The 16,921-nt window shown below is 46.1% G+C and overlaps 1 protein-coding gene across 1 annotated transcript in view; it reads left to right on the top strand.

The window, feature by feature from the left end:
• RGS19 (regulator of G protein signaling 19) overlaps nucleotides 1–16,921 on the top strand; it is an 87,651-nt gene that overhangs the window by 13,944 nt on the left and 56,786 nt on the right. The gene's annotated exons all lie outside the window — the stretch shown is intronic.

Here is a 16,921-nt window from a genome sequence, read left to right as displayed (position 1 = left end):
CACAGTGTGGGAAGTCAACAAAGACGACAAGAGGAAGCCAGGTGACTCATCTCTTGAGGCCTTTTGGCGCCTTCATCGCTGGCCACACAGGAAGCTTGCACAATGGCAGGCGGCCTTTTTTTCTAGAAGCTGACTCTTTCTTTCTTTCTTTCTTTCTTTCTTTCTTTCTTTCTTTCTTTCTTTCTTTCTTTCTTTCTTTCTTATTGTTTTTTCTTACGGTGCAACTGTAGAAGCATTTTCCGAGTGGGCCACTGTGGCTCCTATCATAGCTGCAGAAGCCTTTCCAGTGTTGTGTGTGTTTTTGTGGGGGGTGGGACACCCATGGGGATCCTGTCTGAGAAGCACTGCCCCCCGCCCACCGCCCCTGGTCAGTCCTCCAAAGGCTGACAAGCAGCCTAGGTAGACTTAGGCTTAAAACAGGGGTTCCCAACCTTGGGTCCCACAGTGGCCAAAGTACTACAACTTTGGCCATTGTGGCTGGGGATGATGGGAGTTGTAGTACCACACCTGGGACCCAAGGTTGCTTTAAACTCCTGCTTTAGAGGCTGCTGGGTCCTGATGCTGGACTATTTTTAATCGCATTCCAGACTCTAAACCCAGAATAGATCCTTTTATCTCTGGAAAACCCAGCTTCCTGGAATGCCACTGGCTGGACAGCTTAAGTCCGGAGTTTCCCTTACATTTGAAATTTTGATGACTGGAAGTGGTTGTAATTCATAGCGTTTGTAAAGCACATGAAAAGCATAGGGCACTTGGGTGTTTTTAACCTCTTTGGCCTCTCAAACCTGCCCCTTAGAGAAGAGAGCATCTGCGAGCAGGTTGCATCTTTGGGTCAGGCATTCAGATTGCTCCCCAAAAAGATATTAACAAGAATGGAAAGGGAGTTCCCTTCTTATTATCTACTGCCTCTGTTGCTTTTCTTGTCTTCTGTAAACATTTGCAGAGAAATAACCACAAACGGGTAAAATGCACTTTCTTGCAAGGTGGGAAGAGTTGCAAGGTTAAGCTGAGACTTTCTAGCCCTATTCACATGGTATGTTGAAAACAGATTTGTTCACAGGTACAGTTATTTGCACATGTTGGACACATGTACATCATCGCACTTCCTATCTTCATCCTGCATTTCAGGAGACCTGTACCCAGATTCACCACTAACATGAACACAGATACAATCATTCACATTAAAACATGGACAAGTGTACAGACATCTGAACACAGTACAATGTAATGTCCGAATAGGACTATGGTCTTAATACCTGCAGAATTAGGAAGGATTGGCATCCTACTCCCAGGCTGACAGCTCCTCTGCTATCATGGAGAATGAAGGTCTCTGGGAAGGAGGACATCAGTCTGAGGGAAAGGAGGAGGCTTCCTTTAGAAGGGACCCCTTCCTTGGGTGACGCACCCTTATCCTCTCGCACAGAGGATATTCCTCCGGGGGTTGGGGTCCTCCTAGTAGAGGGTGATTTGATTGTTAGGGGCATAGAGAGATGGGTTCTGGGACCTATGTGTAGACCGCACGGTGACTTGCCTGTCTGCGGACATCAAGCAGCATCTAGATAGGCTATTATGCAGTGTTGGGGAGGAGTCGGCTGTCGTGGTGCATGTTGGCACCAACGATGTTGGGAAATGCAGTTGAGAGGCCCTGAAAACCAAATGTAGGCTGCTAGGTAGCATATTGAAGTCCAGGACCCTCAGGTAGCATTATCCGAAGTGCTACCTGTTCCACCTGCAGGTTCAGTGAGACAGGCGGAGCTGAGAGGTCTCAATGCATGGATCAGATGGTGGTACCAGGAGGAGGGGTTTAGATTGGGCACTGGGATACATTTTGCGGCAAGCGAAGCCTGTACAAAAGGGGCGGGCTTCACTTGAACCAAGATGGAACCAGACTGCTGGCTCTTAAAATCAAGAAGACCACAGAGCAGCTTTTTAAAATGATGACTGGAGGATTGCTGACAGGAACTGGGTGGTATCTGGTTCGGCAAGCAAAACCCCCTAAGGCACGAGGGTGCAAACATTTCAGATAAGCCAGAAGGGGACATAGTAGAACCAGGAGTAGAGAAGATGGAAACACATGATAGCTGGTCAAAAAGATCAAGTGACAGTAAGGAAGACAGCATATGCCAGTGCCAGGTAAAAGATTTGGTGTACAGGTGTTTACGGCATTATACCATTGCCAGAAGCCTCTGAGACAAGATGGGCCAAATGGAGTGCTTGGTTGCTAATGAAAATTGTGGGCATAATGGAAATCTGGTAGAATGGTGAGAACCAGTGGGATACTGTTATTCCTGGATACAAACACTACAGAAAGGACGGAGTGGGGGGAGATTAGGGGTGAAGTAGCACTGTATATTAAAGAAGGGATAGAATCCAAGAAGCTAGAAAACTTAGGAGGACCTGAGTCCTTCACAAAATAATTATGGGTGACAATATGAGGATTGAAAGGAGATGTGTTACTAGGAACATGCTATCACCCTCTGGATAAAAACTCTGAGAGTGACCTGGAGTTGGGGAAGCAAGTCAGAGAAGCTTCAAAGTGAGACAGAGCTATAATAAAGGGTGACTTCAATCACCCTCACATAGTCTGAGTAAATTCACATTCAGGTAGTGAAAAATAGGTCACATTTCTAGACATGCTAAATGACTGTGCCTTAGAACAGTTGGTTTGAGTACCAACAAGAGAGAAGGTGACCTTGGACTTAATCCTGAGTGGTGCCCAGGACCTGGTGCAAGATGTCAGAGTTCTAGAACCATTGGGGAACAGTGACCATTGTGTGATCCAGTTCAGCGTATATGGAAGTGGAGCATTGCCAAGTAAGTCCAAGACAGATGCGTTGGACTTCAGAAGAGGAAACTGCTCAAAAATGAGGGGACTGGTAAAAAGGAAGCTGAAAGGGAAAGTCAGGAGGGACAAATCACTCCAGAAAGCATGGAACTTATTCAAAACCACAATAATAGAAGCTCAGTTGGAATGTATACCAAGAAGGAGGAAAGGTACCACCAAGTTCATGAGTTCGCCAGCATGACTAACAAATAGGAAAGCTATAAAAGGGAAGAAGACTTCCTTGAGAAAATGGAATTCCTGCCTAAATGAAGAGAACAGAAAGGAACATAAAGTCTGGCAAAAGAAATGCAAGGAGACAAGGGATGAATAAGAGAGTTTGAGGTGCATAAAGCTAGAAATGTCAAGAGGAATAACAAAAACTTCTTCAAATATATCGGAAGCCGAAAACCTACGAGGGAGGCAGTTGGACCCTTAGATAATGACGTGAAAGGGATTATTATGGAGGATAAGGAGATTGCAGAGAAGCTGAATGAGTTGATTGCAGAGAAGCTGAATGAGTTATTTGCATCTCTCTTCATGGCAGAGGATACTGACCATATACCTGCTCTGGAACAGAGCTTCTCAGGCTTGAAGGCTGAAGAACTGGGCCAATTTGAGGTGACAAGAGAGGATGTTCCAAACTGCCTTGAAAAACTAAAAATTAACAAATTGCCAGGGCCAGATAGCATCCACCCAAGAGTTCTGAAGGAACTCAAATGTGAAATTGCTGATCTCTTAGCAAAAATATGAAACTTGTCCCTACAATCAGGCTCTGTAGCAGAGAACTGGGAAGTAGCTAATGTAACATCGATTTTCAAAAAGGAATCCAGGGGCAATCCAGGAAATTACAGGCCGGTGAGTTAAGCTCTGTGCCTGGTAAATTGATGGAAAGCATACTTAAGGACAACATTGTTAAACAAATAGAAGAACAGGCCTTGCTGAAGGAGAACTAGCATGGCTTCTACAAGGGCAAGTCTTGCCTCACTAACCTCTTGGAGTTCTTTGAGAGTGTCAACAGACATATGGATAAAGGTGATCCACTTGACATAGTATACTTGGACTTCCAAAAAGCTTTTGACAAAGTTCTCACTCAAGGCTCTTGAATAAACTTAGCAGTCATAGGATAGGGGGACAGATTCATGTGTAGATTGGTAACTGGTTGAAGGACAGGAAACAGAGGGTAGGAATAAATGGACAGTTTTCACAATGGAGGGAAGTAAGAAGTGGGGTCCCCAAAGAATCTACTGGGACCAGTGCTCTTTAACTTGTTCATAAATGATCATTTTATGATCAGTTGGGGTAAGCAGCGAAGTGGCCAGATTTGCGGATGACACTAAACTATTTAGGGTAGTGAAATCTACAACAGAATGTGAGGAGCTGCAAACTTCATGAGTGGGCAACAAAATGGTAAATGCGGGTTAATGTAAGCAAGTGTAAAGTGATGCATATTGTGGGGGGGAAACCCGCTTCACATATACTCTGATGGAGTCTGAGCTGTCAGTGACTGCCCAGGAGAGAGCTCTTGGAGATGTGGTAGACAGTTCGTTGAATGTGTTGACAAGTTTGGAAAAGAGGTGACTATGAGGAGACATGATAGAAGGGTATAAAATTATGCATGGGGTAGAGCTGTGAAAAAGGCAAATTCCATAACCGAGATCATTAGGAAGGGGATTGAAATTAAAAATAATATTATTGTAATGCCCTTAAACAGATTTATGGTGTGGCCACATTTCGAGTACTGCGTCTAGTTCTGGTCACCGTATCTTAAGAAGAACTTTGTAGAACTGGGAAAGGTGCAGAAGAGGGCAACCAAGATGATCAGGGGCTTGGAGCACCTTCCTTATGAGGCTAGGCTACAGCATCTGGGGCTCTTTAGTTTGGAAAAGAGGCTACTATGGTGAGACATGATAGAGGTATATAAAATTATGCATGGAGCACACAGAGTGAGCAGAGATAAATGTTTCTCCTTCTCTCACAAGACTAGAACTAGGGGTCATCCCATGAAACTAAAGGCTGGGAGTTTTAGGACCATCAAAAGGAAGTGCTTTTTCACACAGTGCTTAATTAATCTATGGAATTCTCTGCAATGGAATGTGGCGATGGCCACTAGCTTGGATGGCTTTAAAAGAGGCTTAGATTAATTCATGGAGAACAGGTCTATCAATGGCTACTAGTCCGGTGTCTATAGGCCGCTTCCATCCTCAGAGGCAAGATTCCCCTAAAGACCAGTTGCAGGGGAGCAACAGCAAGAGAGAGGGCATGCCCTCAGCTCTTACCTGTGGGCTTCTTAGAGGCATCTGGTGGGCCACTGTGTGAAATGGAATGCTGGATGGGCCTTGTGCCTGATCCATCAGGGCTGTTCTTATGGCCATGGTAATAAAATATAACTCCCATGACCAAGAGCAGCATATCTCCAAATGCTTGGAGCTGGAGACAGACTGGGGAGGGTTGTAACTTTTATATGCCAAAGCAGCTGGTTGACTATTGTTGGAAACAGACTGGTGAACAAAATTGGATCTTTGGTCTGAGGCGGGAGGGCAATTCTTAGATTTTTGTTTGGATATTATGTTTGAAGAACAGGACAAGTGTTTGTAGATCTTGGCAAGGGACAGATTCTATGACACAAAGGCAGTTGGCTGTCCGTCCCAGTGGGCCAGGAGGCAAGTTCCAGAACAGCAATCAAGCCTAGGGAGAAGTCGCTTAGACAGGCATTGTCCTCACACCGGGAACAAGTTGCTGGAACTGAGGAGCAAAACCGGACGCTAGGGCTTTATAGGGCCTGGTGGCCATGGATTGGTCCTCCGGGGCCAGCTGACCAAGGCAGGCTGCTATTGCAGCCCAGATGGCACTTTGATGCATGGAGCCCAGCACACCCGGCTTGCCTTGGAAACACCAGTGGTGGCCCAGAAAGTGAGGCTTCAGGGCCTGACAGGTGGAAACCCCCATTTGAGATTCTCTTTTCGCACCCCCACCACTGTTCCCTCTAACAGGGATTCCCAGGTGTTGTTGACTCCATCTCCCAGAATCCCCAGCTGTGCTTAGGGATTCTGGGAGTTGTAGTCAACAACATCTGGTAATCCCTGTTAGAGGGAACACTGACCCCCCCACACACCAGTCCCATGGTACTTTGTGATTTACAGTGGGGCACTGGTCAAGACAATTGAGTGAGCTACTTCTATGAAATTTGGGGTTTTCTTCTGCCAGAGAATTTTTTAAAAAACCCTAACCGGAAGATATAATAAAGCTTGCAAAGCACACATCTGATTTAGTCCCCAAGATTGTGTTGCTCTTGCTCATTATCTCACTCCTAAAGCATTAAAGTCTGCTGCATTGCTGAGCTCAGTGTGCCCTCTTACAGTTGTGATATCTGATGAAAGTAGGTAGCAGTCTGTGATATCACTGCAGTAGAAGGCTGTGGGGAACCTTAACTTTTGGAGAAGACCGTCTGGGTATGCTGAGATTCTACCTTGAGGCTAAAGGCTCTCCTCTCATCTGGCTATGCATGTCACTAAGATGTTTGTTTACAGCCATCTTCTGAAGGCTGATTTGCTACAGACATTTTCAGAGCACCAGTGCTAGAAAAAGTAATGATGGGAAATTCGTCCTCCTGGATCTAAGTGTCTTTCCACATGTGCAGTAAAGTCATAGTTATCGTTGTTGATTGTATATAGTGAGATCTTCCTTCAGGACAGGTCTCCTGTCATGGGTACTGTATTTACCTGAATCCAAGTTTTCCCCAAGTTCTTTCATTTTAGAAATCAGGGGGTCATTTTAAATTCCTTTGGGGGTAAATAAGGGTATAACCTGTATTTAACCTCCATTTTAAAAGCGGCTCATCTTGAATTCAGTGTCATTGGGTAAATACGGTAGATTGCATTCTCCCAGCAATGAAAGCACAGCCCTTTCCCGCCAGGAACATGTGATTCTTCCCCCAAACTAGTGCCTGCATTGCTCTTGCGGTTGTGTTGTGGAATTCACATGAGTCATAGACACCTATTGGTTGTTGTCTTTGACATTATTAGAGATGGTGATTTGGGTTGGGCCACTGCTCAGTTTTGGCCAGCTAAATATTGCCATTTGACTGGTGATAAATATTTCACAAAGTCAAGAATGGCCGTATATAAACAGCAGCTTATCTTTTTAAAAATTACCTTCATGTGGTCATTGGATAGCAGTGGTTGAGGGATTTGGATCCAGTTGGATTCACTGAAACACTGCACCGATATCATAATTCCTAAATTAGAGTTCTGTGGCTAATCTTACTGTGCTGCACTAATGCTCTGCCTAACGCTATATTAAATAATTACTGCCTTAGCATTCCCTGTTTTGAGCTAGAGCCCCTGGTTTGAATTGAGCTTCAGCCATGAATTCACATTTTTTAAAAAAAATATATTTTTATCAGCCACAATCTCAGTGGGTGATCTTAGGAAAGCTGCTATTGTTCAGTCTCAAGTCGCCCACTTGCACTATGGTGGTGTTCAGAGTGACCTCCCTTGCAGAGTTATTATAAGGATTACTGAGACAATGTGTATGAAATGTTTGAACCCTCTCAAACATGGAACAGTCTGCCTTGCGCAGTGGAGGGCTCTCTGAGGGTTTGCAAGCAGAGGCTGGATGGTCATCTGTCAGGGATGTGATAGCAGATTCCTGCACTGAGCAGGGGGGTGGATTAGAAGATCACCAAGGTCCCTTCCAACTCTAACATTCAATGGGTGGGTTCATGCAACCACCTGAATAGGAATGTGCAGAACATTCCAATAGTGAAACATTTCCACTCGAAATGGGCTGTGTCGAGCTCAAAACATTTGGAATGGGCCATTTTGAGTGTTTCGAGCTTGAAACAAAATACCCTTTAAATAAAGGACCTGTTTTGAGCAGAACAACCTTGTTTCGATCAAAATGTTTTGAGCGCTAAATACGGTAGGCACCTCCCCCCTGTGTTTCCCCCCGCGAAAATCGATGTCCTTGGCAATGTTTTCCCCTGACTGGGAACCTAACCCCCAATCCCCCATTGCAGCATTGCCTCGATATTTGCAGTTTCCATATCCGCGGCTTTACCATGGAATGGAATCCCCACAAATATTGAGGTCCTCCTGTATTCTAAGAGACTGTGAGGCAGAGAGAGCCCTTATGCCTCTCTTGAAGAGGATACATCAGGAGAGGGGGAAGGTAGGTTTGATTTTGTTTGTTTGTTTGTTTTTCTTTTCTCAGCACTGAGTATATTATGCTGTGCTGTTGTTGCTATAACTATCTGGTTTTGCTGGATCTCAGACTGACAAAGGCAGAACTTGGGTGCCTCCCTTCCTTGAGTTGTGGTTTCTTTTGTTTGTGAAATAGTGTTGTGGCAAGAAATGGACAGTGGCAGCTCTCTCTCTCTCTCTCTCTCTCTCTCTCTGTGTGTGTGTGTGTGTGCATGCGTGCATAATATTTTATGGTGATAAGCTCCATTTCTGGCCTTGAGAATAACTTGTGTTTCACTCGCTGCTCTGGTCTGCTTTGCAAGGTGTACTCAGTCAAAATGTGGCTGAAGTTGCTCCAGTCGAGCTTGCTTGCTTATCTATCTATCTATCATATTTCTATACCGCCTGATATGTACATCTCTAGGTGGTGTACAAAATTTAAAATATTTAAAAATCACAGATTAAAATACATGACAATAAAAACAACAGAATAAAATAGTTATTTTAAAAAGTTTTTTAAATTATTGAAAATTAATTCTAATTAAGAGCCTATGAAAACAGGAGAGTCTTGAGGTTTTTCCTGAAAACCAGCAGAGAAGGAGATGCTCTTATTTCAGTAGGGAGCATATTCCATAGCCTTATGGCTAAGCTTTCTGCAAAGTAAGGGTGCTTCTGTAGCAACTGTTGCAATACTAGGAAGTAACATAAGGAGTCCTAATTGTGTGTGAGAGAGAGACTTGTGCCAGTGATGTTACTGCAGTGTTGGCCCTGGATTCTTTTGTGGCCATTTGGACTATGTTTGAAATGTGTGTTCTGTGTTGGGAGGGTCAGCTTCCCTTTTACTGTGTGCTTCTGTAGTGTTTTTCAAGGCAGGGTTTCAAAATGCATTATACTCTTTGAGTGCAGCTTGTTCTGGCCATAGGGAACAAAGAGGAAACTCAAAACACCCCTTGTTTCCCATGGGTAGCACCTAGGGACACCAAAGTGGTTTGTGTGGTAGGGCATGATGGACGCTACCTACCACCTGACCCACAAAGGAAATGGGCAAGTGGGTAATTTTTAACAGTTTTTTAAACTTTTCCCCTAGGAGCTACCCGTGGGGAACAATGGAATCTTTCGAGTTTTCCCATGTTCCCTATGGCTGAAACGCTCAAAACTTTCAAGTTTTGTTCCATCGAAACAACCAGTTCAGCACTGTTTTGATGAAACATTTTGGCCATCTGCATTTTGTTTTGAGTTCGAAACAGAACACAAAATCTGTTTCATTCACATCCCTACACCTGAATGTTAGGAGGTCTGGGACATGGACCAATGCTGGGAGTGGCCGTACGTACTCCCAGTGGATATAGCATCTGAATCTACCCGTCTGGTTCCAGCACTGGATTCCCAATATTTGTCTGGGATTCTCCCCCAGATTCTCTGTCATCTACATTGGAAGTTGGCCACCTCTGCTCTAAAATGCCACATAAATCCTGCTATTAACTCTGATGAAATGCTTCCAGACTTCCAGCACTGCTTTCCCCCAGTGTCATGTGACTGTGAAGTGTCCTCGCTTGAGGCTCAGGGAGAAATGGACTTTCAGGCCCATGGTATGATTTCTGAATGTATTTGCATTTCAGCATCTGTCTTAGAAAACATAAGCACTGCTTTTGATCTGGTTTCATTTCAGAATCCTGATAATATAGAAGCCTGCCTTGGGACACGGAGGCTTGCAAAATAAAAGCAAAATGGAGATTATGTTTGTTGATTTAGGCGCGGTAAGGTTTTGGAGGATTAAGTGGATGTCTGTTCTTATCATCATTAGTATCTTGCATTCTAACGTTAGTCATATCCTTTTTGAGCAGAGAAGCTACAAAATACCTTTATTGGAAAAGAATAAAATGATAAAGACTAATGCAAAGTAACATTTTAAAGTTGGGCCAGTTCTCACGATCAGAGCAAAGTTGGATGAAAGAAAACCGGAGATCCTGCCATCAGGTGTGCTCCCACAGAATGTGATGGGAGAATCCAGGAAAAATCTTGGATTGGCACCAGTGTTCCTTCAAGCAGGGATTCTCAGCTGTTTTTGACTACAACTCCCATAATCCCCAGCTGCAATGGCCAAAGGCCATTACAGCTGGGGATCATGGGAGTTGTAGTCAAAAAAATATCTGGGAATCCCTGGCACCAAATCAGAGGTGTTTGTCAGCCCTATTCAATACTGTGCCTTAAATATCGCACATTAAAAATGGTATTGTGCAACCCTTTTTATATTACACATTTTACATGAGTCAGGAAGTAATCATGTAAACTGGAAACGTGGGAATCTTGCCATCAGTGTACCAAAAATGACAGCACGTGTGGGCAGGCAAATGGCTAGCAAGAATTGTTTTCTCAGTTAGCAATTTTTGTGGGTTTGCTTGAAAGTTGTGGCTCCTAGTGGTCTGAATCCAACCAGAGTTGGGATGCTGGGGTCCTAATAATTAATAAATAAACTTTATTTGTTAGCCGCCCCATAACAAATTCTTCTCTAGGTGGCACACAACAGAGGATTAAAGTGTACAATAAAAACGCATAACACACTAAATCATAACAGACAAAAAAAGTGAAAAGAAAATACAAAATACAAAGCAGCTTGAAAACTCATTTTAAAATTAGTTAAAAATCAGATCAAATCTGAAAATCAGAATTTAAAAGGCCTAGCTGACCAAAACTATATTTACCTGGTGTCTAAAAGAACAAAGTGATGAAGCCAGGTGAACCTCACTGGGGAGACTATTCCATAAACAGAGTGCAACCACCGAAAAGGTCCTCTCCCTGGTAGCCACTCGCCTCACCTTGTTTGGCAGGGTCACCTGGAGAAGGTCCTCCAAAGACTATCTTAAGGTTCAGTTTGGGACATATGGAGCAAGACCTATTCCTTTAACTACCCCACTCTTTTGTTCCTTCTTTATTTCAGCCTCCTGCTTCTCTTTAGTGGCTATAGGCCACCCCCAGCCTCAAAGGCAAGATGCCTCTGAGTACCAGTTGCAGGGGTAGCAACAGCAGGAGAGAGGGCTTGCCCTCACCTCTTTTACCTGTGGGCTTCTCAGAGGCATCTGGTGTGCCACTGTGGGAAACAGGATGCTGGACTAGAGAGGCCTTGGGCCTGATCCAGCAGGGCTGTTCCTCTGTTCTTCTGTGCTGTATCTTCATTAAAAATAAAATCTGAAATCTAATGTAGATATTGCATGTCTTGTTCTGTAATGGGCTTACAGGGTGAGAAATCTTTTTAAATTCTTAGGTGCCAAAATTTAAAATTATTGTTGATGGCATGAAATCTTTTAACCTCCATCCCTCTGTGGGAATGGTTTGGGTGCTGGCTGGGGAAGGTTAAAAATTCTAAGTGCCAACACCCTATTAACAGCATCAGGTGCCTGGGATTTTTGACTGCCTAACCTAAAGGATGTACATCTGAGTGCTATTTTTAGTGTTTTGCATAATTTATATTGCATGCTGAATTTAGATTTCTTGTTGGCACGGAGGTGTCTTGGCACAGAGTGCATGAACAGCCTTTCGGAGCAATAGATATGCTGTTTGGCTTGGTTCTCCTGTCTTGCTGCTAGCTTCTCCCATCGGTTTACTCGCTCAGGAATGCTTTTTAAGAGGGAGTTAGAAACGCATTCCATTTTGTCGAAGGGAAATGCTGATTAAATAGCTATTGACTCTTTAAGCCGTCTTTTATAGAGCTTTAACTAGTGATTAATAGGTGCTTATCTGTGCCAGTGTGACCCTATTATTAGTGATTAATAGGTGCTTATCTGCGCTATAAATATGCCATTTGGGCATCAGTAGCTGTGTGATCTAAATCTTAAAGGCTAGGAAGGATTACAGAGGCTGACAATTGAGGGGTAAATAAGTGGAGAGACGTGTGTGCACTGGCTGTAGGCTGGCAGTGCAACTTGTATTCTGTAAAAGGGAAAAAAGCAGCCCTTGGTAGTATGCGGGGGAGAAGAAAATAATGTGGTTGTGTGTGTGTGTGTGTGTGTGTGTGTGTGTGTGTGTGTGTGTGTGTGTGTAGGGGGTGTGGTCTCTCTCCAGAACCCGATGCTGTGTGTGATTTCATTTTTGCACCCACACCCTATGTCAGGGGTTCCCAACCTGGGGTCCCCAAATGTTGTTGGACTACAACTCCCATCATCCCCTGGTACAATGGCCCTCTGGCAAGCAGGCTTCCAGAACTACTAAAGGGGAAGGAATCTGAATTCACCTCTGAAGAGGCGCCTCGAAATCCACTTGCCAGCTCGACAGTGTGAGTGTCCCCTGCCCTCTGGCCAGCAGGACCATCATGCAGACCTCACCAGAGTCCTCCTTTCCAGTGCCATTTATTTATGAGAAGGCAAACAGCAGGAATCCTTTCTGAGCCATAGGAGAGGGCTCCTGCGGTTTCTTACCATCTTCATATTCCAGTGCAAACGGCAGAAGACCTGCTTCTCCCCTATGCCTGTGGGCCAGAGAAGGATTTGAGGGGAGAGGGGACTGGTGGTGACCACAAATAATGTCTGGCTAGTGAGCCAAGCCTAAATTTGTAGACCTCTGATGCAGAAGGTCCCAGATTCAGTCTGGCAGCATCTTCAGACAGGGCTGAGAAAGCTCCTCCTCTGAAACTTTCAAGCTGTTACTAGTCTCTGCAGACAGCACCCACCAGGTGGGACATAGAGGAAGCAATCTCCAAAATTTATCTTGGCATCAAATGCAATGCAGAAAGCAAATGAATTTCCTCTATACACTATTATTACAAATATATATATACTACTTTTCAGCAGCAACAACAAAAAGTTCTTAAAGTAGTTTACATAGAAAAATAAACAAGATGATGATGATGATGATGATTTACGTTTATATCTCGCTCTTCCTCCAAGGAGCCCAGAGCGGTGTACTACATACTTAAGTTTCTCTTTCACAACAACCCTGTGAAGTAGGCTAGGCTGAGAGAGAAGTGACTGGCCCAGAGTCACCCAGCTAGTTTTATGGCTGAATGGGGATTTGAACTTGGGTCTCCCCGGTCCTAGTCCAGCACTCTAACCACTACACCACGCTGATCCCCTGCCCCAAAAGACTCACAATCTAAAAAAGAAAAAGTGGCATAGCCACTGTCACGTGTATGTGTGTAGGGTGTGTGTGTGTCCCTGGGCCACGGGGGTAGGGTGGGGTGAGGGGCTTGCCAGGTCATCCCTTGCTCTGCCCTCCGGCACCCCGCTCACCTCTCTCACCCCCCAGCGCTTCTACAGCAGCGCCAACCCCCCCCCCCCTTCAGAATGGGGCCTTCCTGATTCAACCTGAGCCGGATCTAAAATGAACTGAGTGGATATCCAAAACTTGTGAGTTTTGTGAGTGAAGCTCTGGCTGGCGCACGCCTTAGAGGGAACAGTGCAGAGCTTTCTTTGTGGGCCCAGCTGGGGGCTTCTCTCCTCCCCGTCACTTGCAAGGGAGAGGAGAGACACACCCAGTCAGACGGGCGAAGAAAGCTCTGGCCGGTTGCATGGGCACCCCATTGGTACCCGGAGCAGCCATGCCCCCTGCATGGGCTTGCTGATGCAGCTGGGACAGATATGGTTGGTGTGGGGTAGCATGCTTGGCAAGGAAGGGGGCAGGTGTGGTGGCAGCAGCGAGTGGGGGCGGGCATGGCCCCCACCCTCCAATCCTGTCCTGGGACTTCCACCAGCCTTTCTACATCCCTGGAAGCAGCAACAACCATTGGGTGGATACTGTGCTAGGGTGGTAGAGGGCCATGTGCTCTTCCCCGCTAAACATACGAGTGTCACCGCTTTGAAAGGTGTCTGTTTTCTCAGTTATCAGAGGCTGTGTATAGTCCAGTCTCCTTTTCAGCCATAACCTCGTTCCGGGTTGTAAACATCCACTCGCCAAATGAGAAATCCCCTGCTTTCATTCATTCATTCATTCACAGAAGCCGTACAAAATGTGTCAGTCTTCTTCTCTGTTAGGCCACAGATGACTAATACAGGTATTTTGTGGGCAGGCAGTAACACATGTATGTTGTGGGTTAGGAACTGCTGCAGGCTTGTTTGCAAGATTGGGTTTGCTAACCGGAAGAACTATCTCTAACAGAAGGCACAGATGGTAAGGAAGCCACTATTAAAAGAAGAGAAAACCCCTCAAGTTTTTCTAGGAAGGCACAGGCAGTGATCGGCCTCAAGGCAATACAGAGCTCTCGTCTGAAGGGTTGGTGAAACAGGAAGAGTGATTTTAAGTAATGTTAAAGTATCTCTGGAGCTCGGTCCCGGGACTCTGCTTACTATTTATTATCTATGTATTGCTATATCCCCTCCCTTTCTGTGTTCAGTACATTCAGGGTAGCTCTGGGGAGGCTTGGAAGTCCTGAATGGTAACTGGTGGCAGTTTAGACTGGATCAGGGCAACAAACAAAAGATTAGTCTAGATAATAAGGCAGCGGCAATAGCCCTATTCAGACATTATGATGTATCTTAATTCAGATGTTTGTATACTCGTATATGTTTTTGTGTGAGTGACAATACCTGCATTCATTTTTTTTTTCATTAGTGAGCGGGGAATGAATTTTGTTCTGGGTAGCAGTATCAAGGCAGTGTGCACACATGTGCATTATTTTGTGCCACTATAGATACAACACACACACACACACACACACACACACACGCAATTGTATTTGCCATTGGTGGTTAAAAGTGGCCTATAAAATAATAATTTTTTAAAAAAACTTGTCTAAGTGCTGTTTATTTAAATTTGAGTTCATCCTTGCGTTCTTACTCTTATCCTGTGAAATTTTGGTTGCCCCTATAATTTGATAATCACACGGTAGGCTTCCCATTTCCTTCCAAATAGCCTGGAGATTGGCGCTCACATGCCTTAGATTAGCCAAACTAGCTACTTGCCAAAGTCAGGGTGTTAAATAAGGGCCCTGACTGTAGACTGTAGATTAATTTGTACATTTTTGTTCCATCTTTTGGAGCTGATTCAAACCTTCAAGGCAGGTAATAACATTAGAAATTTTAAAATAGCTAAACATTGGAAGCTGCCATATACTGAGTCAGACTGTTGGTCCATCTAGCTCTGTATTGTTGACCCAGACTGGCAGTGGCTGCTTCTCCAAGGTTGCAGCAGGCAGGAGCAGTGTTCCCTCTAATTTTTACAATCAATGGGTGGAAAAAGTTTTGTCCTGGGCGGCAGCATCAAGTTGGTGTGTGCACATAACTCTCTCTCTCTCTCTCTCACACACGCACACACGGGTTAATGACCTTTGCTCTTTTTAAAAAAGTTAATTAATGTTTAACCCTTTCCCCACCTGCCAGGGGGAGTCACCACTACCTCCCCTCCTCTACCTCTGGTCCCTCCCTCCCGTTCTTTTCTGGCTGCTCCGTCTGCAGACTGCCGCCTCCTGCCCCCCAACCCCGGTCTCTCTGGGCTCTGTCTGGGCTGCCGGAGGGGAGGGGAGCAGCCATCTCTTGTCCTCCACTGGCTGCTGCAGATCTTGCGAGATCCACAGCTGGAACTGGAGGGAGAGGAGGCGGCGGTGGCAGTGGCCGCGGGGTGGCAGCGACCCAGCCGAGGAGAGGGGAAAGCGCGGTAATGCTTCCCTGCTGGGGAGGGGGGAAACGGGGTGCCGGGCAATTGGGCGGCAGTGGCGGGGTCCTGTGCGGGGGTCTGGAAGCTGGTGCACGCACACCTTAGAGGGAACACAGGGCAGGAGTCTCTCTCAGTCCTATCTGAAGATGCCGGGGAGGGAACCTAAAACCTTCTCTGTGCAAGCATGCAGGATTATATTATACTAGTATTTTTCAGCCCGTTGAAATAACGGGCACTAGTTGCCTACTCCGCCCTCCCCCGCCGCCGCCTCCCGGCTGGACTTTCCACCTTCCACGGTAGTTTTGGGTGGGGGGGGCCTCCGCGGTGGTGCTGCCCGCCGACGCCACCTTTGGCCTTCTGGGGGGCCGCGCGGCCCCTTCGGGAGTTGGACTTTAACTCCCGAATGGAACCTCAAGGCTCCATTCGGGAGCCAGACCACACGTCTGACGTCGGACACGGGGGGCGGGGTCAGCGGGGCCACTGCCGTGGCCGCACACGGGCCGCTGATGGTCACGCTCCGCGCCTGAAGACTTTGGATTCTCTCAACGAGACTTCCAATGAGATCTGTAACCAGAGCTAGAGGCCTGGCCAGGGAGAGAGGGGAGGGGGAAACCGGGACCTTGGCGGGCAGTTGGGTGGTGTTGGCGGAGACGTGATATGTGAGCACTGGAAGATATTCCCTTCAGGGGATGGAGCCGCTCTGGGAAGAGCAGAAGCTTCCAAGTTAAGAACATAAGAACAGCCCTGCTGGATCAGGCCCAAGGCCCATCTAGTCTAGCATCCTGTTTCGCACAGTGGCCCACCAGAGTTCCCTCCCTGGCAGCATCTCCAAGATAGGGCTGAGAGAGAGACTCCTGCCTGCAACTTTGGAGAAGCTGCTGCCAGTCTGTGAAGACAATGCTGAGCTAGATGGACCAGTGGTCTGACTCAGTATATGGCAGCTTCCTATGTTCCTATGACATAATGAGGCTGTAGTCACAAGCAGGCAACCCCAGCCAAGCCCACGCAGATCCTGGCAGTGCCAAACCCTGCATGTCCATGCTTAGCCAAGGTTAAGGTCAACTCGGCTTGTAGCTCACACTGATACAGAGACAGGTGCCTAGAGCTCGCATGCCCTGGGGGAATCCCCCAGTGCACCGCACTCAGCGCATGGACCCAGCCTCAGAGCAATCTGCCCTGCTCCATACTGCCTGGAGCAGCGGAGATTGTGTGGGAGCACACTCTGCGCTCCCACCAAGCAAAACATGGTCATCGGGGGCGGGGGGGAAGCAAGGTTTGCAGAACTTCCCTAACTTCCTTGAATATCCTAGTCTATGCACCATAGTTAAATTTCTAG

The sequence above is a fragment of the Hemicordylus capensis genome, chromosome 4 (assembly GCF_027244095.1).
Source record: "Hemicordylus capensis ecotype Gifberg chromosome 4, rHemCap1.1.pri, whole genome shotgun sequence".
Taxonomy (NCBI): domain Eukaryota; kingdom Metazoa; phylum Chordata; class Lepidosauria; order Squamata; family Cordylidae; genus Hemicordylus; species Hemicordylus capensis.
This window is presented reverse-complemented; position numbering and strand designations above follow the sequence as displayed.